This window comes from Schistocerca gregaria, chromosome 1 (assembly GCF_023897955.1).
Source record: "Schistocerca gregaria isolate iqSchGreg1 chromosome 1, iqSchGreg1.2, whole genome shotgun sequence".
NCBI classification, from domain to species: domain Eukaryota; kingdom Metazoa; phylum Arthropoda; class Insecta; order Orthoptera; family Acrididae; genus Schistocerca; species Schistocerca gregaria.
Window position 1 is genome coordinate 448,881,235 of NC_064920.1, and position 12,301 is coordinate 448,893,535.

A 12,301-nucleotide genomic window follows, 5' to 3' on the forward strand; every position below is an offset into this window, starting at 1 on the left:
GTGTACACTCTCGCGCGCGCGCGCACACACACACACACACACACACACACACACACACACACACACACACACACACACATATATATCCATCCGCACATACACAGACACAGGCAGACATATTTAAAGGCAAAGAGTAAGGACAGAGATGTCAGTCGAGGCGGAAGTACAGAGGCAAAGAAGTTGTTGAAAGACAGGTGAGGTATGAGCGGCGGCAACTTGAAATTAGCGGAGGTTGATGCCTGGCGGATATCGAAAAGAGAGGATATACTGAAGGGCGAGTTCCCATCTCCGGAGTTCGGATAGGTTGGTGTTGGTGGGAAGTATCCAGATAACTCGGACGGTGTAACACTGTGCCAAGATGTGCTGGCCGTGCATCAAGGCATGTTTAGCCACAGGGTGATCCTCATTACCAACAAACACTGTCTGCCTGTGTCCATTCATGCGAATGGACAGTTTGTTGCTGGTCATTCCCACATAGAAAGCGTCACAGTGCAGGCAGGTCAGTTGGTAAATCACGTGGGTGCTTTCACATGTGGCTCTCCCTTTGATCGTGTACACCTTCCGGGTTACAGGACTGGAGTAGGTGGTGGTGGGAGGGTGCATAGGACAGGTTTTACACCGAGGGCGGTTGCAAGGGTAGGAGCCAGAGGGTAGGGAAGGTGGTTTGGGGATTTCATAGGGATGAACCAAGAGGTTACGAAGTTCAGTAGGCAGTACAGTTGAAGAGGAATGGACACCTCTAAAAAGGGCCATCACAGAAGTTGGGAAGGAAAACACAGGAACAGAGAAAGTAACTGCGAAGAAACCATGGGTAACAGAAGAAATACTTCAGTTGATTGATGAAAGGAGGAAGTACAAAAATGTTCCGGGAAACTCAGGAATACAGGAATACAAGACAATGAGGAAGTGCATGGAAGCTAAGACTAAATGGCTGCAGGAAAAATTTGAAGACATCGAAAAATAAATGATTGTAGGAAGGACAGACTCCGCCTACAGGAAAGTCAAAACAACCTTCAAAAACATTAAAAGCAAGGGTGGTAACATTAAGAGTGGAATGGGATTTCCACTGTTAAATTCAGAGGAGAGAGCAGATTACACTGAAAGCCTCTATGAGGCGGAAGATTTATTTGATGTGATAGAAGAAGAAACAGGGGTTAATGTAGAAGAGATAGGGGATCCAGTATTAGAATCAGAATTTAAATGAGCTTTGGAGGAGTTAAGATCAAATAAGGCAGAAGGGATAGATAACATTCAATCAGAATTTCTAAAATTATTGGGGTAAGTGGAACAAACAACTATTCGTGACTGATAAAAAAAAAAAAGACCCTGGAATTCCAGAGTGTAATCTAGCCAACAGTGTCAAAATTTCCTCTCCACCTACAAATGTTATAAATGTAATTTTATGTTTCTTCAACCTATCTTCTGAGATAAGTCCTAGTCTCACCATGTTCCTACATTTCTTTGGAACCCAGACTGGTCTTTTCCAAGGTCAGCGTGTACCAGTTCTTCCATGCTTTTGTAAATAATTCATATCAATGTTTTGCAACCATGACTTATTAAATAGATAGTTTGCTGTATTCATACCTGTCAGCAGCTGCATTCTTTGGAACTGGAATTATTAAAATCTTTTCGAAGACAGGATATTTTGACTCCTGCTGTGTGTATCTGGCACATCAGGTGAATAATTTTATATGGCTGGATCACTTAAGGACCTTAATATTCCTTGTTGTCTCTTAGGTCCTTCAGTGCTGGGTCAAATCCTCCTCACAGTATCATATCTCCCATCTCATCATAACTTACTTTCTCTTCTCTTTCTATAATCCTGTCATGAAATTTGTTCCCCTTATATAGACCCTCTATAAATCCCTTCCATCTTTCAGCTTCCCTTCTTTGCTTAATACTGGCTTTCCATCTGAACATTTTATATTCATACAGTTTTTTCCTCCATGCTTCTACAGCCTTGAGTTCATCTAGCCATTCCTGCTTAGGCATTTAGCACATTCTTTCATTTTTTTTAGATGTGTGCAATTCCTTTCACCTCCATTTGCCACATTTTTATATTTTCTCCTTTCACCAATTAAGTTCAGTATCTCCTGATTATCCACTGATTTCTACCAGGCCTTATCTTTTTACCTCTATGTTTCACTCCTACCTTTCTTATTCCATCTCCAAAAGCTACCCATTTTTCTTATATTGTACTCCATTCCTTTGTTTCAGTCCATATTGCCTATATTCCACCTGGAACTCTTCAACAGTCTCTTGCTCCTTCAGTTTATCCTTGCCTTTTACTTCCTACCTCTTTGCAGTTTCTTCAGCTGTAGTCTGCAGTTTGTAACAAATAAATTATGATCAACAGAGTCCATATCTACTCCTGAAAATGCCTTACAGTTTAAAATCTGGTTTTGAAACCTTTGTCTGCTCATTATACACTTTTCAAAACAATTAGGGGAACACATGTATCACTGTTGGTTATGTTAAATCTTTTGATACAGGTGGTACTTGTGGTCTTAATCTGTTGCTTGAGATCTTTGCTTTCAGTTTAGGTAACAATTACAATCATTTGCCATCTATTGGCTTCAATGTTGACAACCATGCAGATCTTGTCCATTGTCACCTTACTGATCGGAAGTACATTGAACAGATCCTGTTGGACGGTGTGGTGCATATCGTGGTGGCCCTAATTTCCTTGTAATGCCAGGGCCTATGTGGTGGGCATCAATATGGGTGTATTACAATGACTGGATGCTGAAATAAAAGGATGGTTGGCAGTGAGTCCTGACATAAAACCCAATGTGCATATGTGAAATATGCTTCACATATGTGTTCCTGATCGTCCTGTTCCACCACAGACATTCGAAGAACTCTCATGGGCTTTCGTTGAAAAATGGGAATGTGTACCACATGATGACTTCTGTAGACTTACAAGGAGTGTGCCGTATAGGTGTCAGGCAGTCATAAACTCTCATGGAGGGGCATGCGCATTATTGAAGATCTCAAAAGTTCAATGAAAAACGTTGAGGATGATGGGATGAGTTATCATTTCCACTTTGTTTTTGACACCTGTCATACATTTCAGTTCTTTTTATGTAAACAATCAAGGATGTATTGATTTTCTGTTGTGTGCTTAATTTGTGAAAGATAAAGGTATTGCACCCAGTCTTCAGTTATTGCTGAATGGAGTGTGGCAAATGCCCAAAGTCATGTTCTCCTAATTCTTTTGAGCAATGTATGAGGGTTGGAACTTAAATAGTGGCAACTATTTATTCAAAAGAGTTACATGTTTGCACCTGTTAGTGTCCTTCAAAGTAGTAACAAGTGTTGTGTAGAACCCGCTGCCAGTGATGTGGAAGGCTTGGTATGCTGTTAGCAGAGCCTGTTCTGTTGATGGTGTGAATGGAGTTGCCTACTGCCTGTCGAATCTCTGGAACAGTTCTGAAGCGAATGCCACGAAATGGTTCCTTCATCTTCGGAATAAAACCAAAATCTCAAGGACTTAAGTCTGGGGAGTATGGTGGATGGTACATTACTTCCCAGTCCCAGCGACCGAACAGAGCACCCACAGCTTTCACTGTATGCGCCCACACATTGTCATGCAAAATGGTAGGTGGGTTGTGCAGAAAGTGTCGCTGCTGCTTTCTCAGAACTGGTCGCAGGTGACGCTCCAAAAACGAACAGTAATACTGTGCATTGACGGTCTGCCATGGAGGAACGTAATGCATTAGGATAACACCGTAGCAGTCGTACATGAAAACCATAACTTTCACCTTACTGGGACTCTGATGCACCTTCGACATTCGCGGCGACCCATAATGAAACCATTCGTTGGTTTGCCGTTTCAGTTTTGGCTTTGTGGCGTTTGCTTCAGAACTGTTCCAGAGATTCAACAGGCAGTAGACCGCTCCATTCGAACCATAAACAGAACAGGCTCTGCTAACGGTATACTACGGCTTCCACATCGCTGGCAAGGGTTCTACACAACGCTGGTGACTACTTTCAAGGACAGTAATAGGTGCAAATATGTAACTCTTTTGTATCGGTTGTAAATAAATAGTTGCTGCTATTTAATTTCCAACCCTCGTATAATCAACCTTTACACCTTCAAATGTTTGGCTGCCTCTTCCATGTGACACCTACCTTTCATGATTCTCAAACCAAGTGCTAATGATGATTAAATTATCCTCTGTGCATACTTCTCCCAGACAGCATTGTTGTTCATTCCTTTTTCCCAGTCTAATGTTCTCCTACTATTCATCCTTCTCTTCCTTTTCTTACTACTGAATTCCAGCCACTCATTACAATTAAACATTTATCTACTTTAACTATCTGGAAAAATTCATTTTCTCAATAATACATTCTTTCACTCTATACATTTTCTGCAGGGCTTTAACTGTCTGAACAATTTCCTTCCTTTCATCATGTGTTCTTTCAGTCTCTTCATCATCTGCAGAGCTAGTTGGCATATAGACTTATTCTTTTGTGGTGGGTGATGGGTTTTTGTCTTTAGTGATTATGATAATGCATTCAGTGAACTGTTCTTAGAACCTCACATGAAGTTCTATTTTCTTATTCATTATTAGCCCTACATCTGTATAACTTATAACTGATTTTATGCTGAGAACCCTGTACTGACCTGTGTTTTTGTGCTGCCACACTTCAATAATTCTCACTATACCTTTCCATCTCCCTGTTTAAGTTTTCAAACCTACCTACCTGATTAAGGGCTCTAACATGCCCTTCTCCTACCTGTAGAATTCCTGTTGTTTCTTCTGATGATGACATCCTCTTTAGTAGTTCCTACCCAGAAACCTGGATGGGGGTGTTTGACCTCCGGAATATTTTACTCAAGAGTATGCCATCATCAGCAAACCATACGGTAGAGCTGCAAGTCTTGGGTAAGAAATTATGGTCATAATGTCTCCTTACTGTCAGCCATTTGCAGTATCTACACAGCAAGGCCATGTTGGTTAATGTCAGATCACTTAGTCATCTAGATTGTTGCCCCTCCAACTAATGAACTGCTGCGGAAGCAAAGGGAACTTCACAGCAAACATAAATATAGCCAAAGCCTTGCATACAAACACAAATTACGCGAAGCGAAATGTAGTGTGAGGAGGGCTATGTGAGAGGCATTCAATGAATTTGAAAGTAAAGTTCTGTGTACTGACTTGGCATAAAATCCTAAGAAATTTTGGTCTTATTTCAAAGCGATAGGTGGATCAAAACAAAATGTCCAGACACTCTGTGACCAAAATGGTTCTGAAACAGAGGATGACAGGCTAAAGGCCGAAATACTAAATGTCTTTTTCCAAAGCTGTTTCACAGAGGAAGACTGCACTGTAGTTCCTTATCTAGATTGTCGCACAGATGACTAAATGGTAGATATCAAAATAGATGACAGATGGATAGAAAAACAATTAAAATCACTCAAAAGAGGAAAGACTGCTGGACCTGATGGGATACCAGTTCGATTTTACACAGAGTACGCGAAGGAACTTGCCCCCTTCTTGCAGCGGTGTACCGTAGGTCTCTAGAAGAGCATAGCGTTCTAAAGGATTGGAAAGGGCACAGGTCATCACCGTTTTCAAGAAGGGACGTCAAACAAATGTGCAGAACTGTAGATCTATATCTCTAATGTCAATCAGTTGTAGAATTTTGGAGCACGTATTGTTAGAGTATAATGACTTTTCTGGAGACGAGAAATCTACTCTGTAGGAATCAGCATGGGTTTCGAAAAAGACGGTCATGTGAAACCCAGCTCGCGCTATTCGTCCACGAGACTCAGAGGGCCATAGACACGGGTTCACAGGTAGATGCCGTGTTTCTCGACTTCCGCAAGGCGTTCGATACAGTTCCCCACAGTCGTTTAATGAACAAAGTAAGAGCAAATGGACTATCAGACCAATTGTGTGATTGGATTGAGGAGTTCCTAGATAACAGAACGCAGGATGTCATTCTCAATGGAGAGAAGTCTTCCGAAGTAAGAGTGATTTCAGGTGTGCCGCAGGGGAGTGGCATAGGACCGTTGCTATTCACAATATACATAAATGACCTGGTGGATGACATCGAAAGTTCACTGAGGCTTTTTGCGGATGATGCTGTGGTGTATCGAGAGGTTGTAACAATGGAAAATTGTACTGAAATGCAGGAGGATCTGCAGCGAATTGACGCATGGTGCAGGGAATGGCAATTGAATCTCAATGTAGACATGTGTAATGTGCAGCGAATACATAGAAAGATAGATCCCTTATCATTTAGCTACAAAATAGCTGGTCAGCAACTGGAAGCAGTTAATTCCATAAATTATCTGGGAGTAGGCATTAGGAGTGATTTAAAATGGAAGGATCATATAAAGTTGATCGTCAGTAAAGCAGATGCCAGACTGAGATTCATTGGAAGAATCCTAAGGAAATGTAATCCGAAAACAAAGGAAGTAGGTTACAGTATGCTTGTTTACCCATTGCTTGAATACTGCTCAGCAGTGTGGGATCCGTACCAGATGGGGTTGATAGAAGAGATAGAGAAGATCCAACGGAGAGCAGCGTGCTTTGTTGCAGGATCATTTAGTGATCGCAAAAGCGTTACGGAGATGGTAGATAAACTCCAATGGAAGACTGCAGGAGAGACACTCAGTAGCTCGGTACGGGCATTTGTTAAAGTTTTGAGAACATACCTTCACCAAAGAGTCAAGCAGTATATTGCTCCCTCCTACGTATATCTCGCGAAGAGACCATCAGGATAAAATCAGAGAGATTAGAGCCCACACAGAATCATACCGACAATCCTTCTTTCCACTAACAATACGAGACTGAAATAGAAGGGAGAACCGATAGAGGTACTCAGAGTACCCTCCGCCACACACCGTCAGGTGGCTTGCGGAGTATGGATGCAAATGTAGATGTAGAATGAAAAGGCTGCTGGCTTCTGTCCCTCTTTAGGAATTGTGATTTAGTATAGCCTCTGCACACATACCCGTCCGTTGTGACTGTACCTATAATATGGCTGTCTGTATCACTGAGGCATGCAATCTACCCCATCTCAGCAAGGTCCATGTGTGGTTCTTACATAAATTATTGTTTATTTAGATGTTAGGTGATTGGATTTTTAAAGAACATTACTTACCAACACATCATGTCTGCCGCAGAAATAAACTGTCTGTTATTGATTGTGATGTGTCTGTAATTATTGGCCATCAACTCAGGAATTACACATAATCAGGATCTGCTATAAAAGACAACACAATGTATATAAATTAAATTTATTACTTCCCAGCAATGAATGTGCCTAATTATGCCTTCCACACCAACACTTTTCTAATTCACACTGATTATTTGTCATTCAGGAGAAGCCATCATTTAACTGATCTTAATTCTGTCTTGCATACTAGTTTCAGATTTTGCTGGTCTCATACAGGTCTTTAATTCAGTAATGTCAGTTCTAATCGTACTAGAAAGGCTAACACTCCCTACTCCTGCTTAACTTTTATATCTATAATAATTAATTATCAATCACTTGACTTCTCAACACATTTCTTCCTCTTGACACCATCTTTAGATTTTACTGCAGCCAATCCCTACGATCAAAACTCCTTGCTGCATACACCTATCTATATGCATCCCTGCTCCTTACACATCGGAACAATGCTGATACAACTTGAGAATCCTCCCATCACAAAAATAGGGCATGTATTGTACCAAAGGTTCTAGGATGTGAGACTTGCTACATAGTGCATACTAACCAAAGGGTACAAGTGTAGCAGAAATAGCACTCTTACAGATTGTATTGAGCCCTGGTGACTTCTTCAATTTTAGATATTTCAGGTTTTTCTTAGTACCATTGACACTAATACCTATAACATTCATATTTACAGACTGTAGCAGGGCTCCTGAATCATCATTTGTAAATGAACATTTGAAAACAGAGTACAGCATTTCTATTTCTGATTTGCTATCCTCAATTTCAGATGCTTCTTTCATCATTGAGTGTATGGACAGTTAATATTTGTGTCACTGACCACAATTTCTTGGGGTTTTTTGAGAATTCACTGAAGATCTCAGACATAGCCCTTTTGGCAGCCAAATGTGTTTCATTCATCTTCCCCATGGATGGCTCTTTGTTTGGTTCCACACCTAGTGTGTAATAGTCACTATATCTTTTGAAGTTTCTTTGCAGAAGTTGTATACCATAGATGGTCTGTACCATCACGAACTCTTGAGGACATCTTTCTGTGGGATGAAGAATGATGGACAATAAGTTGCTGATGGTAAAATCAACTACTCAGCTGTGATGCACCACCTCCTGGCCCCTGAGCTGAGACATCGTGCACCATCAATTTCATATAGGGCACAGTCCAATGACGCATGGCTTCATGCTCTGTTGGGATGATGCTCCTATTTTTGGTGTACAGGTTTTAGCATATTACATTTTATTCAGATATATAGACAAGAGGGCAGATGCAAGTGTACCAGATGATCTGTTCTCTACTTTAAGAGACAATGAGACAAATGTGGTACAATTTTTAAGATTTTATGAATTGTCTGATTTATCTCCTAAACTATCAGGAGAAGGTTTCGGTGTTTTCAGGGTAGCTGGCTCATCATCAAATTTTTTTGTAAGTGATCAGCCATCCATATTTAATGGTATTATTATTTTAATCTTTTTAATATTGATGAATGTGATTTTACATTCTACATGATTAGATATGACTGATTTGGCAAATAAAAGTGAAAATGGGAGAGTGGGACAGTAATTCTAAGTGTGTTTGTGTTCTATGCAGTTTTAGTTGTACATGTTATAGCCACATTTGTCTCAAACTACTCCTAACAAGGTCGTTTATAACCCTGAAGTTGAGCATCCTAAAGTACATCCATAAATGCACAGTGCACTTACGCATACTCATGCTGCCCCAGACCTGGATACAAGACCTGTCCTGTACATCCTCCCTCTAGCTCCTACTCCAGTCCTATCAGAGGAATCTCCTGCTCCATTAAAGGCAGTGCCACCTGTGAAAGCAGCTATGTGAACATACCTACAACTGCTCTACTGCAGTTAATGTGGGCATGACTACTAATGAGCTGTATGTCTGCATGAACTACCACCACCAAACTATGATCAAGAGAAAGCTGGACCACCCAGTTGCTGAGCAAGCCAGCCAACACATTGAGCTTTACTGTAACAACTGCTTCACAGCCTGTGCCATCTGGATTCTTCCCGCCAGAACTGGCTTTTCTGAACTTCACAGGTGGGAAATCTCTATGCAACATATCCTTTGTCCCCATAACCTCTCTCGCCTCAACCTTTTCTAGCCCCTACCCTCCTACCTGCCTATCCCATTCCATGCCTTCTGTCCCACCCTGTCATAGTCCTTCCCCCATTACTACTTCTCCATCTACTCCCCCCCCCCCCCCTCCCCTCACCAAATGCTGCAGCACAGTCTCCTGATACTGCAGCCACATACTGTTCCCACCAAATCCCTACATACTCACACAGGTAGCACTAGCATCTTCCACCCAGCCGTACCCTGCTATTCCCCTTCCACCCCTCCCCATGCCTCTTCTGTGTCCCCCTCAACACCTACTCCCAAATCTGCTTCATCTGGTCCATCTCAGCTCAACAAGCCATCTTCCTAGATGTCATTCTCCATGTCTCAGATGGCTCCAAAAACACGTCTGTTCATATCGAGTGCATCTACCACTTACAGTGCCTTCACTTTGACAGCTGTCATCCATTCCATGTCTAAAAGTGTCTTTCTTACAGACTTGCCACTCACAGGCATGCACCTACAGTGGACAGCAGGAATTCTTGAAATATGTCAATAACCTTACCAGAGTCCGTACGATAAACAGTTTCCTATCCAGCTCATCCATAAACAAATCTCCTGTGCTATCCCCTTCTCTGGCACTAGCTACTGACCAGCATTCCTCCAACCACCCAGTGTCATCTGGCCTGTGATAAGGGATATCTTACCCAAAACCCTGCCCGCATCACCCAAAGTTCTGTTCTGACACCCACCCAACCTACAGAATACCCATTTCCATCCCTGTTCCAATCTTGCTCCCAATATTACATGTCATGCTCCAATCCCTTGTGGTCAATCCAGATGCAATACCTTTCCCATATACACACCCACTGTCTCCTATTGCAGTACAGTCACATGCATCTCCTACTTTTCAAAAGGCAGAACCGCATGTGAAAGCATCCATTTTATATATAAATCTCTGCTGCAATTACTGTGCGGTTTTCTTTGTGGGCTTGGAAAGTGCCAACTGCATACTCACATGAATGGACACTACCAAAACGTGACAAACTGTAAACTTCACCAACTACTTGCCAAACATGCTGTGCACTACAATGCAAATGACTTCAACAGTTGCTTTACTGCACAAGCCATTCGGATTCTCCATTACAACGCTAGTCTCTCTGAAGGGAATTATTTATTTCTCCAACGTACGCTACTCCTTTACAATCCCCCTGGCCTAAATCTCTACTAACATGTTCCCCACAGCCACACCTTACCTTTTCCCTTCTCTCTTTTGTCAGCACCACTCGTTCCTCATCCAGATCATATACTGCCTTCTCCCATCACTCTCCCTCCCCCCTTTTCCCACACTCCCCTCTCCCCATTTCCCTCTTTCCCCCCTTCCTCTTTTTCTCCTCCCTCCCTTTCTCCCTCTTCATTCCCACCTTCCTCTCCTTTCCTCCCCACCATTTTCCTCTTCTCCTTCTCAGTACCTCTAATATGCTGTATCCTCTAAACACCTTTCAAGTTGTTGTGCAGCTATTAAGTCCTGTATCAAAAGACGCCTCACACTATCACACTTCTCCTTCCTCACCTTCTGTATGTCCTCCTCACTTCTATCTGCCCAGGCAACTGCTATTGATAATAGAGTCATTCTCTCCATGGCTGCAGGTGTGTGCTTCTGGGTGTCTGTGTGGTTGTGTTTATTAATGTGTGTACCTCTGTCAGACAAAGAGCAAGAGCTCAAAAGCTAGTTAAATACTGTTTACTGTTGTGTGTTTCTATGCATCACATGTCAGTCAGCTGTCAGTTGAGTTTATTTTATGTATTACTCCATTCATGAATTTTGCCTGTTGCTATAAAACTGATTTTCCAGTCAGTTGTGTCTCAAATAGTTCATCAGTTTAAGTGGTAATACATGTTACAATAATGCCAAAGACAGAAGGGAAGATAACTTGCTTCTAAATATTGTATTTAGTTGTTCATTGTGTCTCAGTGGAGATATGGCATTCAATTCATTGAAGTTTCTGGCATTGTAACTTAGAATAATATAGGCACTGCAATGTGCATTTTCAACTTTTTGTGGCATAATGAATAATCCATTGAATATCAGGCATGCAGTCTTCAAAAATAAAATTTCTTCCACTGATATTTTGGCCGCATATCACTGGCCATCCTCAGAGTAAGTTGCAAGACTGACGACAAGGTGCCAGCTGTGACCTTATATGTTCCAGTGCAGTGGTACAGAGCCGAGTAAAGCTACAATCTTCGTGGGAGGCCAGAAGATCACCTTAACACAGTGTTTCTCAAGAATACGGCCTATCTTCGAGGAGAGAGCACCCACATAGGGCAAAAGTGCACTTGACCTGAAGGAATTACTATCTTCTTCACCATCATATATCTGCATTCTAGATTTTATATTGAATGCTCTATGAATTTGCTGCAGAGAAAATCCATTCGCTTTAAAAATGTTCTTGAGGTATGTGAGCTCTTCTTGCAAATTATCTTTGTCGGATATACAGTGTGACCTATGCACTATGGTCTAAGGACACCTATGGTCTGTGAAGTGTGACGGCAGTTGCTGGCGTGTAGATAGAGATTTGTATGTGTAAGTTTATTATATACGGCATGTCCTAATGTGCCATCAACTTTAAGGCAAATGACGACATCCAAAAAGGGGGAGGCAGCTGTCTTTTTCTATTTCCATAGTAAAAGTGCGAGGTGCAGTACCACTGAGATTTTATGTGCTTCCTAAAGTTCACAAAATGGGTAAGGACGAGTGTCTGGAGGATCTGACCATAAGGCCTATAATGAGCACTACTGGTTCATCAACATATCTTTCTGCCAAATATTTAGCTTCCTTATTAAAAGATTGGTAGGAAAATGTAGTCACCACATACCTCAAGAGCATTTTTAAAGCAAATGGATTTTCTCCACAACAGGTTTGTACAGCATTCATTGTAAAACCTAGATTGCAGGTATATGATGGGGAAGAAGTTAGTAATTACTTCAGATCATGTGCGTTTTTGCCCTATGTGGGTGCTTTTTTCTCGAAGATAGGCCATA